Genomic DNA, 12,659 nt, shown 5'->3' with positions numbered 1-12,659 from the left:
TGTTTCGTTAGTTTCAAGTGGGAATTTATTGTTGTTGAACCTGGAAAAATTTGTTCCTTTGGTATCAAGTAGGAATTTATTGCTGTTGTATTTGGAAAAGACGATTGCACTTTAAAAAAAACTTGTTATTACGACCAAAATTAAAAACATATTCACGAAGAAGCGGAATTCCAAATCAAAAATTTTACAAACTATTTACTTTTCCGAGATTAAAATAAGTTTCTAATATTTTTCAATTTCAAATTCTATTTCTTCCATTTCATGAAGTCTGTACATGTGGTAGACGGGCTCATACCTCGATTTCTACCCCGATGATTGCTTTATCTTTAAAAAGCTCGCAAAATCAAAATGACATTTTAGTTTCCACTGTTTCATTCTCGAGGCCGTTTTCGAAAATTCACTGAAAACTACCAAATAACTTGAAATTAGGGAAACTAGCAAATGTACATAACCATGCTTGAAAATCTGCCCCAATGTGAAATGCGATTGGTCAATTTCAACTATTACATCCATCGCCGTCATCTTATTGTTTATTGATTCTAGCAAATGAATTCAATAACCAGGAAGTCGATCTGGAAAACAAGCTGCCGCAATAGCATATTCAATTACAATATAAAACAATGAAATACAAATTATATGCAAGCTAAAAAGATATATTGAAAATATAAGTTTTTTATTTAATGTTCATTTAACATTGACCCAATCAAGCTGCATTCTGTGAACAGTTTAGTGCTTTGATTCGTGCCAAATTTTTTTGAATTAGTGCAACTTTATCAAATAGGTCAAAGATATTTAAATTAAATTTGTCTTTTAGCTTCAAATGATCTACAATTTTTACAAGTGTCTGATATTTTGGAGAAAGATTATCCAAAAGAGATAAATTACCAAATGTTGAATTTTCATCAAAGTCAAATCTTTTTTCCAAATACGTTATCGCAGGGTTGAGAAATAATCTAAAACCAATTATACGTAGAATTTTCAGTTATTGAACTAGAATTCACTCAAATCTTGGAGTGTTGCCACTTGCCATGTTCGCAAAATTAATGTAGAATATTTGAAATCGTAAATAAAATTGGTATTCATTTGGCTATTTGAGCCGTACCAAAGCGAAATTAAAAAGAATAATTAAAAGCTTTCAAATACATAAACGGAGGCGGTTTAAGAACGAAACAATATCAAACACAGTACTATAACCAGGCGCGCAGCCAGGATTACTAAAAGGGGGGGGGGGGTTCAAAATCGGAAATTACTAATGCCGTCTGTAACAGTCACCGCGATCACGCGCTTGTTAATAGAGCCGCCTTTTCAGCTTCTGCCGCGTAAAATGTTCAATTCATGACAACTACGAGATTCTAAAATGTCCTTACGTATAAATATTAATTTTATTGTCCCTAACGCAACTCGTGGTCTCGACTTTCTACGTCAAAATAAAAACATTACTGCCGTGGACATAAAACAAAGAGATAAGCTGCCTCTGCCTGATATATTTAATTTTGATTTTTGCAATTTTGTGACCTCGTTATCGCCGTTAGTAAAATCTCGATATCTGATATAAAATCACGTTTAGTACAACTTTACTTCATACAATGAAAATAGATATAAAGTATACCAGTAAATCGAAAATACAAATTCACCGCCTCGAAATCCACGCCGAACAGTCGCCGCGATTACGTCACTTGTTCAAAGAGCCGACTTTTCTAACGAAAAATGATTTTTCTCTTGCGCAAGGTAACCAATCCATGACCGATAAGGGCATATTTAAAATGTCCTGCTTTATTAATTTAATTGTCTTCAATTTAACGTGCGGTTGCGCCGACAAAACAAGAGCCACTCTAAAACACCACGGAAATCCGCGGACATAAAAATGTGTGGTAAACTGCCCGTTTATATATTGTTTTGATCCGTATTTTTTCTATTTTGCGAATTCGACAAATTTGAGATGTGCTTGTAACATTGACTCCGTTCAATCGCAATTTTCGACGACAATTTTAAAGTAATGGATCCCACCCACAATTAGCCGTGTTTCGATTTTATTGGCCGTATGTTCCTAAACAGCGAGAAAACATAATGTGTGCCGTGGGCACACGAAATTTTGCGATTTTCAAAAGTTTTTAGATTAGAAAAGCGTTTTTAGACTGTCGCGGGACTCAACAAATCTTATAGCCTATTGTTTACGGTTTTGTTTCCAGTATTTTATATTGTCGATTTTCAGTCAAATTTAGATTGCGGGTTTACTCCTTCATTTGTCTTTAGAACCTCGCCGGTCGCCGCCGATGAACGTATAATAACTCTCACCGAATTCACAATTCCTTGCAAAGTACAAAAATAAAATAATCATCATGTTTATCGTGGCACAAATTTGTGATTTAGAGAGAATAAATACCGACGTAAAGGCGTTTACGGCCTAAATAACACACTGATGAAAACAACCGGCGATTTTAGCAGAAGGCAATTGCACACTTTTTCAGTTTTCACAATTCCGTGCGAGTACAAAAATAAAATAATTATAATTGTTCCCGTGGCACAAATTTGTGATTTAGAGAGAATAAATACCAACGAGAAGGCGTTTACGGCCCACATAACACGACGCCTTGATGAAAACAAACGGCGATTTTAGCAGAAAGCAATTGCACGCGTTATCGGCGACTTTTTCTGTTTTCAAAAAAATTCAAAAGGGGGGGTTTCGACCCCGAACCCCCCCTGGCTGCGCCACTGACTATAACTATGGGGCAAACCGACGTTGGAAAAAATAAAGGACAATTATCATCTTAAAAAGGACAAGGACAAAAATCTCAAATAAAGGATTGTTCTTTGAAACTATGACATTAAACAACATGATGCGTAACCTCGGCATTTTTGGCCGAAGATCGTATCCGATAGCACGCTCCAATGCACATACTTGACGAGACGAAAACGAGCGGATGTGTGCTGCTTTCAAGGCATAGCACGAATGGTGTTCGTGCCTGCTTTGACAGTTGTTGTCGATTTTAATGATATTTTGGAAAATTGAAGGTAAAAAGAAATAGGAAAAAGGTAAGGTAAATACTATCGTTGTATGTCACACCCGGTAAAATAGTAAGTATATCAATCAAGAAGTTAAGCCGACATAAAGCAAAACTTCAACCATTCGTCTAACCTCAATTTCCTATTATTTATTCACAGAACAACTGTAGCAGAAGGGGAGATATCAGAAGTCTGGCGACATATCAGTGACAGTGTGATTCCAAGAAATATAATTAGAATACTCCATAAATGTTTGCAATAGAAGAACAACCTATGGAGACATGCAAAGACATTTGACCCTCTGGTAGAGTTGTGTATGGCTCCTACATCCTGCAAGGCTTGAGAAAAATAACTAAAAATTCCAAAGCGTAAGATTGCATTAGCGGTCTCTTTTGTGAAAAGGCACAAAACATGCCAGGAATACCTAAAACAGCTTTGAAAAATGAGGATTACGTGTCACTCACTACACCTGTGTTAGAATTGGTTCAGCAACTTTTGGTAGTACTATAGAAGAAATTCAGGAAAGGGTATAATCATGATCCATGATAAAATACTGGTATAAATTTGGACAACTTTAATCTAGACCAGGGATGTCAAACTCGCGGCCCCGGAGAACTTCCAGTGCGGCCCTCGAACGCTTAACAATAATTGTAATAGTATTTTGGAAGTTTTTTTTATCTAAATGTAACAGATTTTTCAAACTTTTCAGAGTGAAATTGAATATTCACACAGAAAACAATTTACTGAAAGTAGTTTTAAAAAACTAATTTTTTTTGTTCACATTTTGACCCATTTAAGAATACACATCAAGCTAGCAAAAGAATACTTGAATAAAACACTTGAGTGAATAAATTAAACGCAAAGTACATGAAGAAGGTGGCATTTTCGAAGAAAATGGGAGTTGCAATATTTCTGCATTTTACAAAATTCTCTGAAGCACATTGTTCAATTTGTCATATTTCCATCAATACAATAACCAACTTCAAACAGAAAATTTCCATGTGTTTGTATATTAATATAATTATACAACGACTTAGTTTCTAAAAATCAATATCAATATTAATTCAAGAAATCCTATGCCATGCAATGTGGCGCGAAATGTCTTGTCGAAAAAATCTGTCATTTGTTTTTTTACTGATCTATACATGAAATGATAAAAGTAACTTTTTTGCATAACTGGAATTAATTAAACATTCGCAAAGATCCAGATTAACCCATGATCATGTGACCTCGTTAGTTAGAGTTGGTACTATAAAATCATTTCAGCCTGGCCTTAGTATGCTGTTGACACAAAAAAGATGCCAAACGTCAGGACAAATGTAATTAAAAGAACATTGAGTTTATATTGTAGTATTTTTGTTAATTTCAGGTCCATATATTTAGAATAAGTCATTTTTTAGTGTATGTATTATTCTTTCCTTATCGAAAGCTCGTTCAAAAATGATTTTGATGGTTGTACATGGAATTTTATGATTCTTTGTAATAAATACAGTAACTTGCAATAATAGTGGAATGCAAATAGTAATATGTAATTGCATTTGAAATTGAAGAAAATAAATAAAACTTAATCCAACTGTTTAGTTGCATCCTAATATATGTCACAAACTAAAACTATACGTATAGTATACATTATCAAAAACTGTTTGCGGCCCTTTTTACAATTTCCAACATGCAATGCGGCTCTCGAAAACCCATGAGTTTGACACCGCTGATCTATTCTAGACGATTTAAGCATTGCTTTGGGAAATAATATCACTTCAATTAAATTGAAAACAATCTCGCTATATTAAATACAAAATCGTTGCTATCATAAAGGTAAACCAATTCAGCCACTCGGAATATATTGGCCTTCACAAAGCAATGGAGGCAAAATTGAGAGTTCATGAGCTATGAATTTTTGTTCTTTTCTTTGTCTTGAACTTTTCATACTCCACTGCCCCTATTATTTTTTTTTAAATTTTAATTACCATGTGATGGTCATACATATCTTTAACTTGTATTTTCTGTCATGATGTATTAATGTGTCAAACTTTTAATTAGTGTGCATATTTTGCTTCCATATGACATAAATGTATTGTCTTGTTTATTACATCAGCTTGGAGTATTGACAAGAAAAAGGTGCCAGTAAATTACGTAAAATTTTTTTTAACTCTTCGTTATAATCAGCCAACAATCAATGAGAATTATATGCGAAATCCCTCAGAATAAATTTGTCTTCTAAATCGGAGGAAGGCAAAACATATAGGTAGTTTCCATTCACACAAATCTTTCAAGAAGACTTGTTCGAGACAAACTAAATGAGCATCGTCAGGTGATCGGTAGGGCTGCAAGTTAAATTAGCCATGCAACCTCCTGCATAGAAGATAATATTAATTAGTGGGCTATGAGCTAAATTCCTAAATTTAGACACAAACCTATTTACGAGGCATTATGTACCAGCAATGTTATCTACGATTAACTAAATATGTAATATGTCTAATAAATTCACCTACTAAAGCAAGTTCGATAGGTGCAAACTTTGTGTTATGGAATTGTATCGCAGCACCGTTAAGAGAAGTAAAAACAGTTTTGCTGTTTTGTATGACACCCTCTTTAAATGAAATTTCAATGTTTAGGCGCAAACATTAAAATTACTAACTTTGTCATTATCTGCAAAATGTTCCACACAAATCTTTACGCTATCGCGTTTGTAATCTTCTCTGATAAAAAAAAACGTCTATGATGTCCAGAATTACTCTTTCCAGCTTGTCTGCCATTCCAGCTTTCCAAGTGAGCAAAACTTCTTAGATATAGAGATTATTTTCTTTCGTTACAGGCGCAAAAAGGCAGGTACTACACGTGAAGAGGACGCCGAGTAGCAAAAGCGAGCGGAAAACGGTCGCGAAAGGCGACGAGAAATATGTGCATTGGAGCGTATCATGAAATACAATCTTTCGCATGTAGTCTTACGGAGTGACGTCAGAGTTGCCTATCATGTTGTTGTCATTGTTTGAAATAAAGGACGGTTGGCAACCCTAATTACAAATCAAGTGTGAACACAAGCGACAAATATCGACGAGAACGGTGAAGAAACCGAACTTTCATTGATACGTTTCGAATCATTGGTATAAATTATGAGTCAAAATTTCATCATCCAAGTGGTTGTTTGGTTGACACAAGTTGCCGCATACCTGCCACAGAATGCGCAAACAAAGGTCACCGACACCGTCAACCCTATTTGCATAAAAATTAGTCAAAATGACATATGTAGATCTCAACAAGGAAGTATAAACAAAGATGATTAGTTCCACCGAGAAGCGAGAATATTTTAGGTGTTCGCACCACTTTCTCCCACTACCGAAAGTTTGTCAGCTAGGTGACGCTGCTCGATAACCATTACTGGTTTATCGCGTCTTCCTTCACACTAAAATGCATTTTTTTCTTTTTTTACTTAATCCTATTCGTATAATGTGTATTTTCGGCATGTGTAAAAATAAACTACTGATACCGATACTGTCAGACTGAGAGAGAGAGTTTTTATTCCCACAAACTGCTCGTCCGCTACGGCTTCCTCCGCGATTGAGTCCAAAAATTCAAAACAAATAAATGGCTATCCAATTTCATATCAGTGGCGGCCTGGTAAGGAGACGCCGAAAACCAAAGCCGGTTATCGAGCGGCGACACCGTTGAGAAAATCCAACAAAACGTGATAAATACAATAAAGTCGAACAAAAATATGTTATTTAATAAGTAAAATGAAAGAGCAATAGGTACGTCAAGGCGACCTGGTGAAACCAAGCAGTCGCCGTTTCAATCGAAAGAATGTAGACTCCCAGCACCACAGTCTATGTAACCATGGAGATTATATTGTAAAATAGCTTGGCAGTGTTGGCAATACGAGGTACTGGTAACTTGGATTGTGTGCATATGGTCAAAGTCAAGGTGGACTGAATGTAAAGAGCACACACAGTGTACCAGCACGATATACTGTCATCTGTACAAGTATCAAAATAGTGACACTCTAATGGCAGGTAGGGAATTGTATTGTTAACCCTATCCCTTCAACCGGTACGGTACCCTGTGCTTGCAAGAGTTTTGATGCTGGAGTCTTAGAATTTACAAACAGGATTCGCGAAGACAAGAATATACGTTGAAAAATTTCACAATATTGGTAAAACTGAACAAGATAGTAATAAATAACATTCTGGATTGTCTACTTTATATTATGTAGAACATGGCAGACCAGGGTAGATTTGTAACAAAAATTAAGTTGATTAATGAGTTAAAATAGATAAAAACAATTGATATAGATTACGGTTTCATAAACATTCGAATGATAAAAAGATAGGCATTGGTGCCTGAAATTTATAAGAAGATTTCAATGAATTGCTACTAAGTTTGGGATTGGGACCATGACTTTAGAGCAGGGGTCTCAAACTCGCGGGCCGATTGCGGCTCGGAGGATGATAGTTTTTGGCCCCCGCCTTGGTATCAAAGTTTAATGTTAGTGCGACTCGCAAGTCACTTAGCATGATTAATGCTTTTAATATAACAGCGTTTCCCAAACTGTGTTCTGCGGAAACTATTGTTCTGCGAGCATCTCCCGAGTGCTGCGTGGAAAAAGTACCAAAAATACATCTAAATTGATGCCATGGCGATCTGAAAATCATGAAGTTGTTGCCCAACTGACCACTTAAAATTGCGTCACTGTCGGCCTAAAGTGGACTAACTAAGTTAGGGTAGTGGCATTTTCATTAACCGTCGGTTAGCTTTTTGACTGTTAACTTTTGACTTTATTGAAGACAAACAAAGGCAAAAGGTCAACGGTTCTTCCTCTATCTCTACCTGGTTTTACTTTGAAATGCTGAAAGTTTTTCGCCACGGCGAAACCATTGGGAACCGCTGCATTGCACCGTTTTTCTTTATCAATTTCACCCTTTCATTTTTTGGTGTTCCGCGAGGAGATATAAAAATTGTAAGTGTTGCATGGCCGAAAAAGGGAAATTCTCACGTAGGGCAAAACGAAATATTTTATCATCTATCCCCTGAAAGGTTTATGCGGTGCGGTAACCTACCAGTACCATACCTGTAGGCCTGATATTCGATCGCGGAACCGCCTGAAATAATTTAAAAACAATGTTTCATGATTTTTGACGTCACAATCACTAACGCTTAGATTTATCTTAATACATTGTAACCATGTTTCTTATGTGGCGAAACATCACTCTCCATCGGCTAAATGCTTGATAGAAACATCAGCGCAACAGTTATTACAAAATGGAATTTTATAATTTCGCACATCCCCAAACGTGTCGTTGGAAGTGAAGTTTCAAAAAACAGAAAGGTTGGTGATGAGCACAGACAATTTTAAAAAGCTGGGAAATGCAATATTTCTTTGTTGAGCATAGGAGCATCCCGACATATGTTATCTGCACAGTTAAAGTTGCAGTGCACAAGGAATACAATTTAAGCGAGTTGCTAAGCTTTTATGGTGGAAAACCTGATGCGGCCCGGACTCATCCAGACTCTGCCCTAGCGGCCCACAATAAATTGAATTTGAGACCCCTGCTTTAGAGGAACAGGATCCAATATTCGGTTCGCTTGGAGAGCCCTAGTTGTGCTTGAAATAAAACAGCAAAATGCAGGTAGATAAAATTAAATGTAATAGAATCCTAACGACCTCCTCCATCTCTGATTGATGAAATACTAATGATTCAAATGTTCATATACGATTATGATAGCTGAGAAACTGCCAGGAATATATATAAATACAGCTGATCCCGAATGCTGCAAATTCTGGGTCTGGGATGTTAAATTGTTTTGTAAAGATTTATATAACAGTATAATGGTACCGGTACCAAATTTTTTAGCATAGGCAATTTTGCATGCAGAAGAAGAATTTAGAAATTTAAATGAAATTGATATAGACCAGGGATGGCGAACCACTGACCCGCGGGTAACAAAGCCACCCACGGCGTTTTATTCGTGACCCACCAAGGCACGATTAAAATAAAAATATGCTAACATATATAGGATAAAAATTGATAAAATCAGCCTTAAATTAATCTAACAATAACTAAACTATTATAATGTACCGTCAGTTGGGCAGTCAGGGCTGCGATCGCTTATATTTATATTGTTAATTTCCGGGCCGGTATGGTAATTTTTAAAACCCCCAATCTTCGAAGCATGTCTGTACCATTGTCTACCGGTATTTAGCTATTGGCGTTTATGACATAGCAATGCAATTGATCTGTTCATTTCTCACAACATCTTGTCTCTTTGGAAGTGCATCTGCAGGATATATAGGAAATAGACTAGATGCTACTTCGCATTGCATTAGTTTCTCGCTTACAATGCCATGGAAAAAACAAATTTTTTCGGACTTGAAATAAAAACCTAGAAATCTGAAATAGCAATGGGGCAGTGCAAAAGTGCCGTAATGTAGTTGAAAGCTCATCGAAAAATATAACATTATCAGAGTGGAATTCCCTCCAAAATCTTTGGGACTGTAAAATAATTTGCCGTATCATACTAAACATTTTTGGGAATTCATATGCGTGTTTTCGTACTCTAATCGAGTGCCATAAAGAGTCCCTGATAGAAGTGCTGCATAAGAAGCTTATAATAGAAGCATATAAGATTGGTTTCAGAAGTTTCTAATAGATACAAACATTAATTAAATATCTGTGACCCACTGTCTTCTGTTCCGCGAAAAAAAATATAATTTTTGACCCATTCATTGAGAAAGGTTTGCCATCCCTGATATAGACTATAGGTATAATAATAATATTAGTATACGTATATTTTGATTTTTTTTACTACTTACTACGGTAAAAAACAGAAGAACCACATATTTGATTGAATTGAAATTTAGAAAGTACGGTACTGAATGTTATTACTTTGGCAAAATTGACAAAGGATAGAATTTATATATTTATTTCGGGGAGAGGAAAGCCGATTGCAAGCCACAGTTTATCGTCCAGTTACCAGTTCATGTCGGGTACCGGTATGGAATTGATTAGTCAGTTTGTTTCAGATGCGTGGACTTGGGTGAGGAGGAGGTTGAACCAGAATTATGTGAACCACCCTATTCTGACCGAATTATATATTTGCAATTGCTTGTTCAAGTTTCACTGAATTTAACAAATCTCAAATTACAGAATTAAAATATAGTCAATATTCTATACTAAGCTATCAGCTTTTATTCCTGTATAGAAAATATTTTCCTAAATTCAAGATGTTTTTTCTTCTACTTAAACTTGTCAGGAGAATTATTACCGATTGACAGACAAATTAAAATTTTGAATCTGGTTTAGTTTGATTCTAACTCAGCTAGTTATGACGATTATTGAGGCATGACTGGCCAGAATATTCTCATCTCAATTTATGAGCGATTGTGCTGCTATTTCTAGCTTTTTGTTTTGTCATGTTAGGTCAAGGTCAGGTCATGGTAAAGTTGACTAATACTAATACTGAGATCCACAATCCTTGTTCTAACACAGTAACATAGAATTCACCTCAGTGCAAAACTTTTTATCTTTTTTCAACCTGTGGGTCTGGGTCGACTGTTTTGGGTTTTGTTTTCGGTCTTTGTCATAAACTAGGTTGCCTGAAAATCATCTTGTGTCACTTGTTTTTTTCAACAAAAACTTGGTAAAAATTTCCAATTTCATTGCTAGTAGATTTTATTGTTGATTTTATATTAAGTATTAGAGTGTTGCTCATTAGTAACTGTTTATGTGGTATCATAGCATAAAAACTTGGCAGTATCTATTTTGCTCAAGTGAAGCCACGACATGATTTTAAAAACTCGCTGATTACAATCAGGGAGGCGCAGTTCTTACCACTTCATGGCAGCTCCTGCCACGAACGAACCGGGGCAGCTCTTGCCATGGTTTTATAGCGATTTTCAGTAATCAGTATTAACGGTATATTCACAAATTAATGTACCAGATTTTAATTGATCATGCGGAATTATATCTACTTAAACCCTAACCCCAAATCCATCAAAACTGTATCCATAAGAAAAACGTTCAAACTTACCCAATATTTGTCACCATAAGGGACAGCCCTGTCTTTACGGCCCACCTGCCGTGGTTACGGCAGCAAAATTTTACCTGGCTTTGGTTTTCAATTTGCTGCCGCTATAACGGCAGCTCGTCATTGGTTTGTGGCAGCTAAAAAGTCAGTCGCCATAGGTTGGCTGTAGCGGCCATGGTATGGAAATACCGCCATGGTTTTGCGGCAGCTGCAGACACCACAAAATACTTAAAACTGCACTTGCAATCAGGCAGATGTGGATTTGATTTGTAAATATTATCTTTTGTACTAAGGTGACTTTGGTGCTCCAGAGGTATGTGTACCAATATGGAAGTAACTAATTTTGTTTGCTTACTTTACATTAAGTTGTGTATAGAGATTGAAGCCTATGAGCAAGTGTATATTTACTTGGCTAATACTGACGGTACCGAACTCATAATAGAACAAAAATAAGGAAATTTGGAATAAAATTATGGCCTTACCCTAGCCTGGTACACATACTACGGAAGTACCGGAATTTCTAGGTAAAAAAAGACATTCAAAAATAATTGTTTTACATAGTCTTTCAATTCTGCGAATGAAAAACACTACATTGCGCTTCTATGTGAGCATATCCTTGGGTCGTGAAATATCACAAAATTTATTTAAAAAAAAAATTGAGGTGGTTTGAAAAAAGATTGGGAAACATTGTATTAGAGCATGCTTACAATATATTGTTTTTCTCATGGAATTGTAGGCAAAAACTCTGTATGTTCTGCTGAGAATGGGACAAGTTAATGTAAGTAGGTTTCATTTCTTGGTGTCTTTGCGACTCATATTTATCCATTTCACTGTTGTTTATGAAATCTCCCATTATTACTTTACCTTCATATTGTGACTCCACTTATACTTGGGGTTAAAAATTTGCTGCGACTAAGATTTGACTTTAAATTTTGAATGACCTGTGGCTCGACTTCAGACTCGGCATTCAGAGACTTCTACTCAACACTGTTATTTACATGGGAATGGGAATCATTGAAGCATGACTGGTCAGAATAATCCTAATACCAATGTCAAAGTGCTGTTGCTGCTAGTTTCTAGTTTATCAGGCTTTTGGTCAAGTGAAGTTTATTTGAGCCAAGGTTTTTACGGTTTAACAGGTGAAATGTTTTTCCCATGTATGATATATAAATTACTGTACGAATATACCTTACACCGGTTTTATATTTTTCAGAATCTAATCCTTAAAATGTGATAATGCTAGCTTTGGGGATATTTCGTATTCTCAATTTTATTGCTGCAAGTTTCTTCATTTTGTCAGCATTTGTACAATACAATGACCCAGATCCTAAGCTATGGATTCCAGTGTATCTGGCTCCTGCTATCATTTCTCGATTAATTGGTTTTAGGCCGTCACTATCTGGATCAAAATTCATAAAAGTTTTTGACTTTGGATATATTTTCTTTGGAACTATTTTATCTGTGTATGTGTTACATCAAAACTATCAGGATAATTTCATCCACTGGGTGGTGCATGATGAAGGGGGGAGGGAGTTTGGTGGACTTGTGATCGTTATATTTTGGTATTATTTTTATGCACGAAATATCACATTTATCTGTGAAGAATTGGTTATTGTCGGTTTTTATTTGGATTC

This window comes from Styela clava, chromosome 14, assembly GCF_964204865.1.
Source record: "Styela clava chromosome 14, kaStyClav1.hap1.2, whole genome shotgun sequence".
In the NCBI taxonomy this organism is placed as follows: Eukaryota; Metazoa; Chordata; class Ascidiacea; order Stolidobranchia; family Styelidae; genus Styela; species Styela clava.
The sequence above is the reverse complement of the archived record's forward strand: the minus strand, read 5'-3'. Positions refer to the sequence as shown.